The sequence below is a fragment of the Nelumbo lutea genome, chromosome 1 (assembly GCF_056320005.1).
Source record: "Nelumbo lutea isolate HS-2025 chromosome 1, American lotus-T2T, whole genome shotgun sequence".
Lineage (NCBI taxonomy): Eukaryota > Viridiplantae > Streptophyta > Magnoliopsida > Proteales > Nelumbonaceae > Nelumbo > Nelumbo lutea.
The window spans coordinates 126,779,204-126,794,961 of record NC_142684.1 but is presented as its reverse complement, the minus strand read 5'-3'; positions in this window follow the sequence as shown (position 1 = coordinate 126,794,961).

The following is a 15,758-nucleotide window of genomic DNA, read 5'->3' as shown; positions in this document are numbered from 1 at the left end:
TGTTGGTCCTAAGTCAAAGAGATAGTGCAAAGAGCTATTCAAAGAGCATAGAGTTCCAAAAGGGTCCCTTACCTTGAGTGAGGAATACCTATTTATAATTGGATGTTTGTGTCCCAGATGGATAGGGCTTTTCGAGTTATCAAGATGAGGGTGTCCGCCGAGGTCTTTGCGAGGTTTCCTCTCCCCTAGTAGAGTCGGCTTCCTTATTCGTGTAGGACACTCTTTCTTAGTTCTGCTCTTCCATTATGCATGGCGTCAACCTAACTTGAGGGGGGTGGCTGCGGAGATTTCCATTTGGCATACTTGGCCAACTCAACCCTCTCCTGAACACCACTCCCCTAGTTCCGAAGTTAAGGAGTGTAGTGCTCGACTGAAGTTGGGCGTGGAAGAGTTCTGCGGTCCTCGGCCAAGGAGCTTTAATTTCTTCGAGTTGATTGACCCAGAGTAAGGCCGGTTTGTTGGGAGGGCCAGATGGTTCAAAGCTCGTGCAGTTTTTGATACGGTTCAACAGACGCGTCATTTCGTCTTCCTGAGGTCACGTGCGTTCGAAGGGCGGTACCGAATCAATGTCGTTGATTTGGACTGTTGGTCCCCCTTATAAAAGGAGAGGTGACGAGCCATTTTACATTGTCATTTTGAATGAGCAATCTTAGGAGCTCAACGAGAGTTAGTCCTCGGTTAGTGCTTTAGGTGTCTTACAATGTAACTCATTGGTAAGATGTCTTCATCTTCCTTCTAATCTTCTTATTCTTCCTCTTCGTCTAGTTCTTATATGTCAAGTAGTGAGTCCGAGCTGGGGCCTCATTCTGAGGCCACTATGCTCGTGGTCCATGAGACCAATGCCCACGAGGCCGAGGTCAATGGGTCTGAGGGTGAGGTTGCTGCGGCAGAGGATGTCGTGGCCCTTTGGAAGGCGGAGCTTAGGGATACCAATAAGGCCGAAGTAGACATTGTGTCAGAAGAGGGGCTTAGTGCCCCTGCGCGGTTTGGCAGCCGTTTTGCATCTTTACCATGTAGATTGACACCTGGGGAGTATGATTTGAGGTGCCCAGGTATCGATAAGAGGGCTACCTCGGTTCAGCTTGGGGAGATTTGCATCTATGAGCACAACCTGATAGTCGGGCTAAGGTTTCCTTTGAGTGAAGGTATCGAAATGGTGCTGAGGTGGTACTGCATTCAGCTAGTCCAAATGATGCCCAATTAATTTAGATACTTGGTTAGCCTCCTTTGTTACTACTCGGTTCATAACATGGACATCACCCTACTAGTGTTCACATACTTTTTACACTTGAAGAAACACCAGCAGGTTTATTATTACTTCTTGGCTTGGCAAAACAATAAGGTGCTCGCCGGAGCCCCCTCCTTGGTGAAACACTAGAAGGAGGGGTTCTTCTTTGTGTACTGCTCGGAGGGTTGGCCATTCCCCGTTGATTTGTCAATCCCGAGGACCAAGGTGAAGGCATCGGTCGAGGCTAAGCTATCTAGGGAGAAGTTAGTGGCCATCAAGCGAATAAAAAGGGTATACATGCTAGAGCCAGGCTGATAGAAAGGGTAAATACGCCTCGATTCCCCTCTGAGTGATAAAAAAGCATAGGAACTTGCCGGAGCCAAAGTCGAAGGCGCAATTTGTCAAGTTAAGGTTCATCTAGTTTTCTTGAGGGTGTTGAAGACTTCCTTTAGATCAACCAGGCGCTGCTCGGCTTTCTTGCTCTTCACCAGCATGTCTTCAACATAGGCTTCCACGTTTCGTCTGAACTATTCCTTGAAGATGTGATTTACCAGCCTATGATAAGTGGCATTGGCTTTTTCAGGTCAAAGGGCATCACCATGTAGTAGTACAATCCTTAGTCTGAATGATGAAGGATGTCTTCTCCTATTCATCCGAGTGCATCTGGGTCTGATTATAACCGAAGAAGGCATCCATGAAACTTAGGAGCCTGTGCCATATCGTTGTGTCGACATTTGATTGATCCTCGGTAGGGAAACTGTCATTCGGGCATGGCTTGTTTAGGTTAGTGAAGTCAATGAAGATCCTCCACTTTTCGTCAGCTCGTTTGATCGTCACCACATTCACCATCCAATCTATGTATGTCACTTCTTGGACGAAGCTAGCATCAAGTAGCTTTTGCATGTCTTTGCTGATCACTTGTCACCGTTCCGAGGCAAAGCTCCTCTTCTTATCTTTGAGGAGTTGCACAATGTCATCTCGAAGGAAACCTTCTAGGAGTTGCACAATGTCATCTTCTCAGGGTCTTTGCCGAAGAGGGGCACCTGGACAAGGTCTTCCACGGGTAGGTCACGTTGTGCCCATAGCTCGTCCCTTAAGTCCATGTTAACTGTGGTGAGTGCTTCAGTGGTATGTGGTCTCCCTCTACAGGTCATCAAGTAATGCTACCTCGCAGTTCTCTGGTTTCCACAAGCTATGCCCACTCCATATGGGGTCGAGAACTTCATGACCAAGTGGTACACGGAGACTGAGGTTTACAGAGCATTCAACATAGGTCGATTGAGGATGGCGTTGTAGGGGGACAAGATGTGAATGACGAAGTCCACCATCGTCGTGGTGATGATGAGGTCATCACTTAATAGCAATGGCAGGGTGACTTTCCCTTGGGGTATTAGGGAGTCCCCGGAGAATCCCACCAAGGGAGTGTTGACTGGCATCAAACAGTCCTTCCCGATGTTGAGCTATTCGTAGGCTTCTTTGAAGAGGATGTTGGCTTAGCTCCTTATGTTCACCAGTATCCGTCGGACCTCAAAGTTAGTGATCTCAACGATTATCACAAGGGCGTTGTAATGTGGTGTTTGAACCCCCCTAAGATTGTCATTGGTGAAGGTGATGGGAGCATCCTGCCTCTGCCTCTTTGATTCCTTGTCCTCAACTTGATGCATTTTGGCATAGGCCTTGCAGGCTGAGCTACTCTCTCCTTTGGAGGACATCCCGCCTGAGATGATAGCGATGACTCCAACTAGGGGAGTTCGGGCTGGTGGTGCATTAGGCGGCACTCTTCTCCCTTTGGCTTATGTTCCTTGATGTCTAAGATCCCGCCGAGGTACTCATGTCGAATGAGGTCCTCCACGTGATGGCGTAGGTTGTGACAGCTCTCGATCTCGTGGTCATGGTCTCGATGGAAACCACAGTACTTGTCTCAATTTCTTTTGTTGTTCTGGCACTTCATCTTTTCAGGCCACCTGACGAAGCAACGATCACAGATCTGCATCAGTATCTCGGCTCGCGGTGCATTCAAGGAAGTGGAGTTTTTGTACATCAGCGATGAGGTCCTCAATCTGCGGTCAGGTCGGCGGTCTTGTCTCTGTCTGACCTGCGCTCATCATGGTATTTCCGCTTCTGGTCATGTTAGTCCTCTTTACTCCTTTGTAATGTTTGGGCTTCCTCGGCGTTCATGTACTTCTACGCATGTTTCAAGAGCACAACCAGGTTGGGCAAAGGGTTATTTTGCTATGAGAAGTGGAACATTGAGGAGCGCAGTATGCTCGTGATGGTTATCATAGCTACTGACTGCTCTAGAGGTCGAACCTGGAGGGCCTCAGTTCGGCCAGGCACTCTCTCAGTTCTCTGATTTCGGTGCCTCCATCAGTTAGGACCTCATTTACAGACTTTCCCCTTTTGGGATCGCATGCCAGTCTCAGACCAAGTTGGATTCTGCTATCGAGATTGGTGGCTACTACAGATGTTAGCTGAATCGCTCTTTTGCTGGCACTTGAGCGGAGTGGTATCTACTACGTGTGTCATGCACGAGAGGTAGTCCTGGGGAGTCAGATCTTCTGGATGGTCGCGGTCACTTGCGATTGGATTGGGCCCTATGCATGTTTGCGTGGTGTCTTTTGGGGTCCTCGGTTTGGGGATCGGCTATAGTTGGTGCCTAAGCGGCAGGGGTGAGTAACTTTGGGGTGTGAGCTAATTGCCTTAGTGTCTCCATCATGGATAAGATACAGTTGACCCTTTGCTGCATGGCTTGGAACTGCCTGGGGTCGACTCCTGCCTAATGTTGGGGCTCCCAAGGCGGGGAGCTGCAAAGTGAGTGGGATCCCCGAGATGGGGAACAGGCTCTAGAGTAAACGGATGCATTCTTAGGCATGGATGCTTTTAGTGCATAGAGAGGGGTTTGGAAAATGACTTTTTGTTTGTTTCCCACAGACAACACCAATCTAATGATGTCCTATCCGAGGTGTTCCGAACTGAGGAAACAATCAGATAACCTTGCCAATTGGACGAGGCCGAGGTTGAAGGACGAAGCCGTGCACCGAGATCTATAACTAGGAGAAAGGTCAAAGGCCCAAAGAGTTGTTCCCTGGGTAGGTACTTTGATGCTCAAGTCAGTAGGATAGAGAGGGATGTGGTCGGGACAAGCAAGTTGAGACAGTGTTGGTCCTAAGCCGAAAAGATAGTGCAAAGAGGTATTCAAAGAGTGTAGAGTTCCAAAAGGATCTCTTACATCGAGTGGGGAATACCTATTTAGAGTTGGGTGTCTATGTCCCAGATGGATAGGGCTTTTGGGGTTATCGAGAGGAGGGCCTCCGCCAAGATCTTCGGGAAGTTTCCTCTCGCCCGGTGGAGTCCTCTTCCTTGTCCTTGCAAGACACTCCTTCCTAGTCATGCTCTTCCATTACGTGGCACCCACTAGCTATGGAGATTGCCACGTTGTTGTTAGACAGTTTTGTATGCCCTTAGCTCCAATCAGTTTGATGTACTTATGACATTTATTGTAAATGAATAAAGTACATATTTGATAAATGTTCCTGTGGTGTGTTTCTGTGTAATACCCTTAAATCGGACACTTATGAGACTTGTGTTGGTTTAGAATGTTCACAGCTAGTGGGTCGGTCTGGGGAGACATATCCTGATAAGGCTGACACAGATCTGCCGCCAAGACGGTTGGGGTGGCCTGTCTCCACCACCAGGGTGAGACCCGGGGTAGATGTAGTGTAGAATTAATTGAATCTATGAACCAGACCAGATTTTCAATATTGCCTTGGACCTTGGAGATTGATGGGCAAAACTGGAAAGTTACACATGATCCCTAAACTCGATTATGATACTTCACTAAGTGTCGGATTGGGTTGTCTTTGATATGCCAATCAGTGAGATCCTTAGCAGGGGTCAAAACCTGGGTATGTTGGAACAGTCTGAGAATTCATCTGAGTGGGTGATCATAGTGACAGGATCAACCCCTTTGTTGGACAAAAGTAATGATCGGGGATGCACTCTCTCTGATGGAAACCAAGACTGCCAGCAGCCGATTTCAATCGTTGAGATTTGTTTTGCAAAATATATTTTATATGAGATATAAAAGTATATATATTACGATTTCTAAAGGTTTGCAAAAGGTTTTAATTCCCATGATCCATGTGAGTAGAGAGTGCAGCACTGTTCCTTGCAGCCGAGGGAGAGGTCCTCTCTTGTCGGGCAGTGTTTGATCATTATGGGCTGAGAGGTTAGGTGTAAGGCCATTGAGGATAATACCTGATGGGCTAATCTTGCATCTACCTACAATCCCTAGGTGTTACAAGGTGGCTTGGCCCAGGGACCACTTAGGGTAAGTGTTGGGCTCATAGAGCCCATGTGATGGGTTTCAGTGGGTGCACTGTCCATAACAGTGTGTTCGGCCAGGCCTTGTAACAAAGGCTGGGCTGAACCCATGTGGCTCATGTGTAGGTCATTGTTTGGGTCCCACACCATACAAGGAAGCCCAACTGGGTAGCAGTTTGGAAGGCTAAGTGAGCACATAACCTTATTGGGCCTAAAGCCCATTTCGAACTGGGCTGATTTGATTAGTTAAATAAGGGGTGAATTCTGAGATTAGATTAGCATATAGGATTGGGTCTTAACCCTATCCACTCAGATCTCAATGTGATTCAGATCTGGAAACCTCCTAATAAGATTAGGAGAGAGCTGATCTAATCTACAGATAAGATAAGGGTTTAGCCTTATCACTTAAAGGGAATTCTGATCCAAATATGATTTGGATCAGCAACTCCTAATGGGATTAGGAGCTGATCCCTTTAAGCTTATAAAAAGAGGAGGAGGTGACAACCTTTAGAAGATATTCACATTCACATCCTCTTCAGAGCTGAAAACATAGAAGAGAGAATTCAGCATCACTATGCTAAATTCTTTCTTGCCGCCTCCTTCCTGTCGCCGCCATATCTGCTAGTTCGATCTCATCTTGTTAGTAGGAGTGATCAAGATTGGGTCTTGATATCAATCCTTTGTGAAATGGTTGATTGGAAGTAGTGCTCACGTGTCATTCAGCTGATTCTTGCGAATGATCTGGTTCTTTTGAAGAACGCTACTGATTCTGCTCTATCCTGCACTGCGCTATCTTCGGTGGGAGCAGTCTTTGATTCCTTCCATGGGCGTGAACACCTTCATTGGGAGGTACTATTTTTCCGTATCAGGTATATCCCTCTCATACTGCATTTGTTTAGATCTGGTTCAGTTTTTGGTTCAAGATTGATCCTTGAAAAATATGATTTTTCTAAAATAAGGAATACGATTCCCAATAGGATTGAGAGAAATTTTTGAAATTCGCCCATTCTATTCTGCAAGATTCGAGTGTCCATACGATGGATATCTCATCCCTTCAATGGTATCAGAGCCAAGTTCAAGTCTTGAACCAAATTGGATCAAATCTGAACCTGCGCAAATGGACAGAAGGCGTTCTACACGATTTGCGCAAATATAAAGTTTTTTTGGAAAGTTTGTTTCTAGTTGATGGGCGATTAATCTGAAATTAAATTTTACAAATCTGATTATTATTTAGAATTGTTCTTTATAATTTTCTTGATTTATGGGTTGTTCGTACACATGGAGATCGAAATCTTGATTGGCGCAGGGAACCTGCGATTTTGTAGTTTCTTGATGTTTTTTCTTACTTTTGGTCTATAAAATAATTTTTTTTTAATTTTTAGACTGAATGTATAGGCATTCGATCTGATGTAATTATAATAGAAATTAGGTTTTCTATTTATTTTTATTTTGGATCAAAGATGGTGGCGCAAGGAAGGAGATTTCGTAGATGGGAGAATAGCTATCTGTGATTTGTAGTTTATGAAATTGCAAACTGTGATCTAACCTTTGTTTTGCAGGATGGATTGTGCGAACAGCCCTATCTGACTGATTCTTGATTTTCTTTTATCAGTATTTAATTTCAGATTAATTTCTTGAATTAAATCTTTAATTAAAGATCAAACCCTAGACCCATTCGAACCAAATTGGTCCAAACTAGTTGAACCAAATCTAGGGTTCGATCAAGGCTGAATGTCAGCCCTAATTCTTCCACTAATGGGCCTAAGGATTGATAATTAATTGAATGTTTAATTTGGCCCAACCTGTAAAGGCCCAGTTTTAAATTGTTAAAACTACTAAAAGCCCACTTCGTAGATAAAGTTGTATGGGCCGAACTGTTCAACCCTAATTTTGGCCCATATACCTAGATAATATTAATGGTTAATATTATGGGCTTTAAATGGGCTTTACAGTTATTAATTGATTGGATCAATTCATTCCTGCATGTGATGTATGGATGTGTGATGTGCTACGTTCATGGGCCATAAATGCTTGGCCCATGCTGATTCGATAAGTGGCTCTTGCGCACACCATGGTTGAATGCACATCATTGCCATGGTGTCCCTGCTAGTCATTGGATGACCTCACTCAGTGGTGGACCCCACACCTCCTGAAGAGGATACCTGCGGAACCCTAGTCGATTTTGGCCCACTGAAATCTGGCTTTATGAAAGTCAGTGGGAGCCACTTTGGTTTGACCTAAATCAAACTAGGGCGTAATTTTTTGTTCCCTTCAACAAATATGAGTGCATGTGGTAGGGAGATTCATATGATGAACTCTCTAAAGGCCTTCCATCATTAGCATGAGGATGGGTCATTCAGTAATGAGGAAACCCACCAGAAAATGGGTTATCCATTTGCTGTTGGGCTTGTCCAAGTGTTTCATAAGATGATAGGGGCATCATAGACCGATGTGGGAGAGGCTTCACCAGAAAATGGGAACTCTCTCACGGTACCTTGGCGTTCACGAATATGATGGGTGAGTACTCACTAGATAGAAAGGTTTACCTGAAAATGGCTCTGAACCTTGTCTGACAGAGGCGAAAGGGAAAACTCATATGATGAGTTAATATAATCCTTCATAGAAAGGTGGTGGGGTTTTGCAGTTGAAACAGTTGGCTCCATGCACCCTATGTGGTTTCCCACATTTCCAGAGACAAGTCGTTGTCTCCGTCACTGAGAAAGGAGGAAAATCTCAAAGATGAACAAATGGGAATGGAACATAGATTAAAAGCCATATCTATGTAATGAACAAGAATCAAATTAGATTGTGGACTAATGTTTGCTGTTTTACCAGAAAATGACAAATGGACAATTTGCAAAGCTTCTTGACGACAACAATCTTAAGGGCCCAAATTACGCTGACTGGTACCGTAACATCATATTGGTACTGACTTTTGAAAAATTGGATAAAGTTGCCAAAAACCCCAACCCAGAGCGTCCAGGTGATCGGGCTTCTGAGGCCCACAGAAGGGACTACCTAGACTGGGAGGAAAAGAACTCCCTGGCCCGCAGCTATATCATAGCTTCTCTGGACAATCCAATATAGAGGCAGTTCGATCAGATTGAATTGGCCAAGGACATATTGGACAGTCTGAAAAACTATGTACGAAGAGCAAAATCGTTCTACTCGGCAGAAGGTCTTGAAGCAGTTCATGACCGCTCAAATGACCAAGGGACAGTAAGTGCATGACCATTGTCTTTGGATGATGGGATACATAAGCGAGTTGGAAGCCCTAGGGTCCAAGCTAGACCACATCACCAAGGTAGACGCCATTTTGAATTCTTTACCTCCGTCCTACAATCAGTTTGTCATGAATTATTACATGAATAAGCCGAACGTCAGCTTACAAGAGCTCAGCAATATGTTGCAACGAGCTAAGGAACTGATTTGTAAGGATGAGCCCGTCGCCATGCTTATGGAAGCAGGCAAACGTGGCAAGAAGAGAAGGTCTAAGAAGAGGCCCAAGAAAAAGGGCAACAAATCCAAGAAACTAAAGAAGGACAAGGCATCTGATGCCTGTCACCATTGTCATCAGACCGGGCACTGGAGAAGGAACTGTTCTGCCTACCTGGAATCCAAGAAAGGTAATCCCGAATCCTGCGTCATAGAAACCAATTTGTTGGTTACTTCTGCATCCTGGTGTATTGACTCTGGGGCTTCGACTCATGCATGTAACACATTGTAGGGTTTCAGAATAAGCAGAAGACTGAGTGAGGGAGAGGTGACACTCTACTTGGGAACTTCTATAAGCATTGCAGCTATGGCCATCGGTAGCATAGAATTGTTTTTTAGAGAAGAATCACTTGTACTTAAAGATTGTCTTTATGTACAGAATTCAAGAAGAAATTTGATTTCTGTCTCAAAATTGTGTGCTGATGGATATTTTGTTTTCTTTAGTAATACGATTACTATTAAAAGAAACAACAAATTCATCACATGCGGGGAACTGGAGAACGGTCTCTATGTTCTACATCCTTTTCTAGAATCCAACATAGCTGAAACTACGTCGGTTAACGTTCCCAAGAGAACTTGTGATGTCGTTAGTCCCACATGCCTATGGCATTATCGTCTTGGCCATATCGGTGTTAACCGAATCACAAGGATGGTAAAGGATGGTCATTTGAATTTTCTAACTGTAAAAGATCTTCCCACTTGTGAGCCCTGCCTTCGTGGTAAGATGACAAAACGGCCATTCGGCGGCAAACTTGAAAGATGTACGGGCACGCTTGACCTTATACATAGTGATATGAAGGCCCCTGAATGTTAGGAGTCGTAACTAACACGTATACTTCATCACTTTCACCGATGATTATTCGTGGTATGGTTACGTGTATCTAATGAGACATAAGTCTGAATCCTTTGAAAAGTTCAAGGAGTTCAGATAAGAGGTTGAGAAACAGTTGGGGAGAGAAATCAAGACCCTTCGATCCGATAGAGGTGGCGAGTATCTCTTTGATGAATTCAAGGACTACCTAAAGGTCAACGGGATAGTATCGCAGTTAGCTCCTCCTGCTACACCACAACTTAACGGTGTTTCAGAGAGGAGGAATAGGACCTTATTTGATATGGTCCGGTCACTTCTCGCACACTTAGAGTTACCCACATCCTTTTGGGGACACGCATTTGACTGCGACTTACGTGCTGAATAGGGTTCCTACCAAATCGGTTCCGAGCACTCCATATGAACTTTGGAGTGGAAAGAAACCAAGTGTTAGACACTTGAAGATTTGGGGTTGTCCGACATACGTTAAAAGAATGAGCCCAGAAAAATTAGAATCCCGAACCAGCCATTGCCTATTTGTAGGCTACCCTAAAAGCTCTATGGGCTATGTATTCTATGACCCAGGAGAACAAAAGGTGTTCTGTAGTCGGAATACCCATTTCTTGGAGGAGGATTACATCCTGAACAATCATCATCAGGAAGTTGTTCTTGATGAGGAGAGTTCAGGAGTAGTGGGAGATGTCCCACATGTTCTAGGTAGTAACCAACCTAAAAGATCTACCTGGTTATCCAAGCCACTAGTTCGTTATGGTTATGACCAGGATAGTTACCTGGTGGAAGGCTTGACTAGTGAGGAGGATCCCATGACTTACAAGGAAGCTATGTTGGACATAGACTCCCTTAAGTGGGTAGATGCCATGAGAGCTGAGATGGACTCAATGGAAACCAATGGAGTCTGGACTCTGGTAGGTCCGCCCCCCCGGGGTAAAAGCAATTGGTTGCAAATGGATCTACAAGAGGAAGAAGGGCCCTGATGGTAGGGTTGAGACCTATAAAGCTCGTTGGTGGCGAAAGGGTACACTTAGAAAGAGGGCATCGATTATGAGGAAACCTTTTCGCCTGTGGCCATGCTTAAATCTACTAGGATCCTGCTAGTTGTAGCAGCATACCATGACTACGAGATTTGGAAAATGGATGTCAAAATTGCGTTCCTGAATGGAGATCTTACTGAAGATATCTATATGCAGCAGCCGCAAGGCTTCATAGCTGCGGGTCAGGAGCACATGGTATGTAAACTAAATAGATCCATATATGGACTTAAACAAGGTTCTAGGATTTGGAACATCCGATTTGACTCTACCATCAAAACGTTTGACTTTGAGTAGAATCCGGATGAGCCCAGTGTTTACAAGAAGACCAGTAGGGATAAGGTTACATTCTTGGTTCTATATGTGGATGATATTCTACTCATTGGGAATGATGTGGGAATGTTGACCTCAATCAAAGTATGGCTTTCACAGCAATTCTCCATGAAAGATCTTGGACAAGCGTCTTATATACTAGGTCTTCGATTCTATAAAGATAGATCGAAGTGGATAATAGGTTTATCCCAATCTACTTACATTGACAAAATCGTCAAAAGGTACAGCATGGAAAACTCCAAGAAGGGAAACGTTCCTTTCAGGCACGGAGTTGCTTTCTCCAAGAAGATGTCTCCCAAGACATCTGAGGAGATCGAGGACATGAAGAATGTTCCCTATGCCTCTGCCATGGGGAGCATCATGTATGCCATGTTGTGCATTCGCCCCGATATTGCTCACGCGGTGAGTGTAGTAAGTAGATTTCAGGCGAACCCAAGGCAGGAGCATTGGACTGCTGTGAAATGCATACTTAAGTACATTCAAAGGACAAAAGAGTTTTGTCTAGTATTCGGTTGTGCATCACTACATATCCAAGGGTATACTGATGCCGATTTCTAGTCGGATCCAGATGATAGAAAGTACATCTGGTTACATATTCACGATAGAATAGTGTGTTGTTTGATGGAAAAGCAACAAACAGGGGTCCACGACGGATTCCACATCCGAAACCGAATACATTGCCGCAAATGAGGCTGCCAAGGAAGCCGTGTAGGTGAAGAAGTTCATCCAAGAGTTGGGAGTAGTTTCATCCAGCACATCACCCATCCCGTTGTTGTGCGACAACAATGGGGCCATTGCTCAGGCTAAGGAGCCACGTGCCCACTCGAAGTCCAAGCACATCGAGATGAAGTACCATGTACTACGGGAGATTGTTGGTAAAGGGGATGCCCTGATTCAGAAAAAGCTTCAACGAAGAATGTTGCAGACCCTTTGACTAAGCCACTCACATAGAAAGTGTTTGAGAAACATGTGGAAAGTATGGGACTCTGACTCATTCCAGATTGGACCTAAGTGCAAGTGGGAGCTGTTATACAGTTTTGTATGCCCTTAGTTCCAATCAGTTTGATGTACTTATGACATTTATTATAAATGAATAAAGTACATATTTGATTCATGTTCCTGTGGTGTGTTTCTGTGTAATACCCTTAAACCGGACACTTATGAGACTTGTGTTGGTTTAGAACGTTCACTGCAAGTGGGTCGGTCTAGGGAGACCTATCCTGATAAGGCTGACACTAATGTGCCGCCAAGTCGGTTGGGGTGGCTTGTCTCTGCCACCAGGGTGAGACCCAAGGTACAAGCAGTGTAGGATTAATTAAATCTATGAACTGGACCAGATTTCCAGTATTGCCCTGGACCTTGGAGATTGATGGGAAAAACTGGAAAGTTACACCTAACCCCTAAACTCGATTATGATACTACACTAGGTGTCGGATTGGGTTGTCTTTGATATGCCAATCAGTGAGATCCTTAGCGGGGGTCAAAACTTGGGTATGTTGGGACAGTCTGAGAATTCATCTGAGTGGGTGATCATAGTGACAGGATCAGCCCCTTTGTCGGACAAAGGTAATGATCGGGGATGCACTCTCTCTGATGGAAACCAAGACTGCTGGCAACCGATTTCAATCGTTGAGATTTGTTTTGCAAAATATATTTTATATGAGATATAAAAGTATATATATTACGGTTTCTAAACGTTTGCAAAAGGTTTTAATTCCTGGGATCCATGTGAGTAGAGAGTGCAGCACTGTTCCTTGCAGCTGAGGGAGAGGTCCTCTCTTGTCGGGCAGTGTTTGATCATTATAGGCTAAGAGGTTAAGTGTAAGGCTATTGAGGATAATACCTGATGGACTAATCTTACATCTGCCCACAGTCCTTGGGTGTTACAAAGTGGCTTGTCCCTACGACCACTTAGGGTAAGTGTTGGGCTCATAGAGCCCATGTGATGGGTTTCAGGGGGTGCACTGTCCATAACAGTGTGTTCGGCCAGGCCTTGTAACAAAGGATGGGCTGAACCCATGTGGCTCATGTGTAGTGGGTCCCACACTATACAAGGAAACCCAACTGGGTAGCAATTTGGAAGGCTAAGTGAGCACATAACCTTATTGGGCCTAAAGCCCATTTCGAACTGGGCTGATTTGATCAGTTAAATAAGGGGCAAATTTTGAGATTAGATTAGCAGATAGGATTGGGTCTTAACCCTATCCACTCAAAGAGTCCAGATCTGAATGTGATTCAAATCTGGAAACCTCCTAATAAGATTAGGAGAGAGCTGATCTAATATGCAGATAAGATAAGGGTTTAGCCTTATCACTTACAGGGAATTCTGATCCAAATATGATTTGGATCAGCAACTCCTAATGGGATTAGGAGCTGATCCCTTTAAGCTTATAAAAGGAGGAGGGGGCGACAACCTTTAGAAGACAGTCACATTCACATCCTCTTAAGAGCTGAAAACATAGAAGAGAGAATTCAGAATCATTGTGCTAAATTCTTTCTTGTCGCCGCCATATCTGCCAGTTCGATCTCATCTTGTCAATAGGAGTGTTCAAGATTGGATCTTGATATCAGTCCTTTGTGAAATGGCTGATTGGAAGTAGTGCTCATGTGTCGTCCAGCTGATTCTTGTGAAGCATCTGGTTATTTTGAAGAACGTTGCTGATTCTGCTCTATCCTGCACGGTGCCATATTCAGTCGGAGGAGTTTTTGGTTCCTTCCTTGGGCGTGAACACCTTCATTAGGAGATACTATTTCTCCGTATCAGGTATATCCCTCTCCTACTACTTTTGTTCAGATCTGGTTCGGTTCTTGGTTCAAGATTGATGCTTGAAAATATGATTTTTCTAAAATAGGGAATACGATTCCCGATAGGATGGAGAGAAATTTTTGAAAATCGCCCATTCTATTCCGCAAGATTCGGGCGTCCATACGATGGATATCCCATCCCTTCAATTGCATCCTTGGCCAACTTAGCCATCACCCAAACAGTATTTTGCAATATTAATGCTTAGCTTTCAAACAAACTGGATTTTTGTTTTTTTGAGAAAACAATTTCACTTTGAATCATTGAATTGTATTTCCAGAGAAAAAGATTTGTTTCCTACCCTCTTCTACATTCACAAAAACATAGACCAGGGGAGAAATTTCTTAATTTAAAGATTTAATTCATTGGTTTGGTAACTAATTTCACTACTGATGAATTGGTTATATGGTTACTGTAATCTGGATCCCTTTAAGTTTAGGGTAATTTGGTAGCTGATTTGTCAATTTAACTCCTTGTATTTTCAGTTTTACTTGTATGAACTTAAGCTTAATTAGCTTAGACTCTTTTTCCCTTCTCAAGTGCCCTACTCTAGCTTAGCCTTCCATAGAGATATTCATTGTATGAACTAAAGAGCATATCAATCTCATAGAACCCTCAGATAGATGGAGCCAACACATGCAATTAGATATCTCGTCTGTGTATGGTCATTGTGGTATGGTTGCCGATGGTTGTCTAGGTGGGTGGCTTTTGTGACACAAGAATCCCCTTGTAAGAAGAAGAAGAAGAAGAAGAAGAAGAAAAGGTGGGCAGAAACATACCGCCAGAGCTCTTGCCATTGCCATTAATGGCTATTGGTTCAGGCACTTGCTGTGGTATGGCCACCAGGGTGTGGGTAGGGTTCAGTGAAGGGAGGAAAAGCATCTTGGGGAAATGCAAAAATGTGGTTTGGGCTTCCTTTTATTTACCTTTTGTCATTTTGTAGTTGAATTAAGGCCGGTTGAACCACCAAGCCGATGTTAATGGGTGTTTGACCATTAACATTATGCATCCTTCCCCTTGACATTATCAAACTTGATTCGTTGATCCACTCATCCAATACACTCATGGGTGTACACAACGCGAACTTGAGGAGAGGATTGATAAAGGATTTAAATATATGGTATTGGTTACTAATGATAGAGATACACTACGAATACAAGCATACACCGTCGATCGTTCGTATCAAACGGTTATGGATGCATAACAGTCTTTATCACATTGTATCGGCCGATATGCACATTGCTGTGTCTATTTAGTAATCTCCCTAAAAATGTAAATGAGGAGATTTGAACTCAGGTAATCTAACGTGCATTTAGAACTCACTACAATTCCAAACCACCAAATCACACTTCACTTCGTAATATAAAGTAAAATAAAATTAATTTTATTAACTTTTTGTGTTTACATGCAATTTAGATAAAAAACACATATTTATATTTAACAACTCTAACTAAAAATTAAAAATAATATTTAAGAATAGTATTTTATAAACTAATATAATAAATGATGTATTAAATCCACATTTATATAAAAAAAAGATGATTTTTAATATCAAGAAATTAATACAAATAGAATATTAAATAGAATAATTATTTTAATACTTAAAATTTATAAATTTGCACATGATATAAATCTTAAAATTTTATATACTTTTATTAGTTATTAACTAATATTTTAATTTACATTAATATGTAATAACAATATATTTATTATTTACAA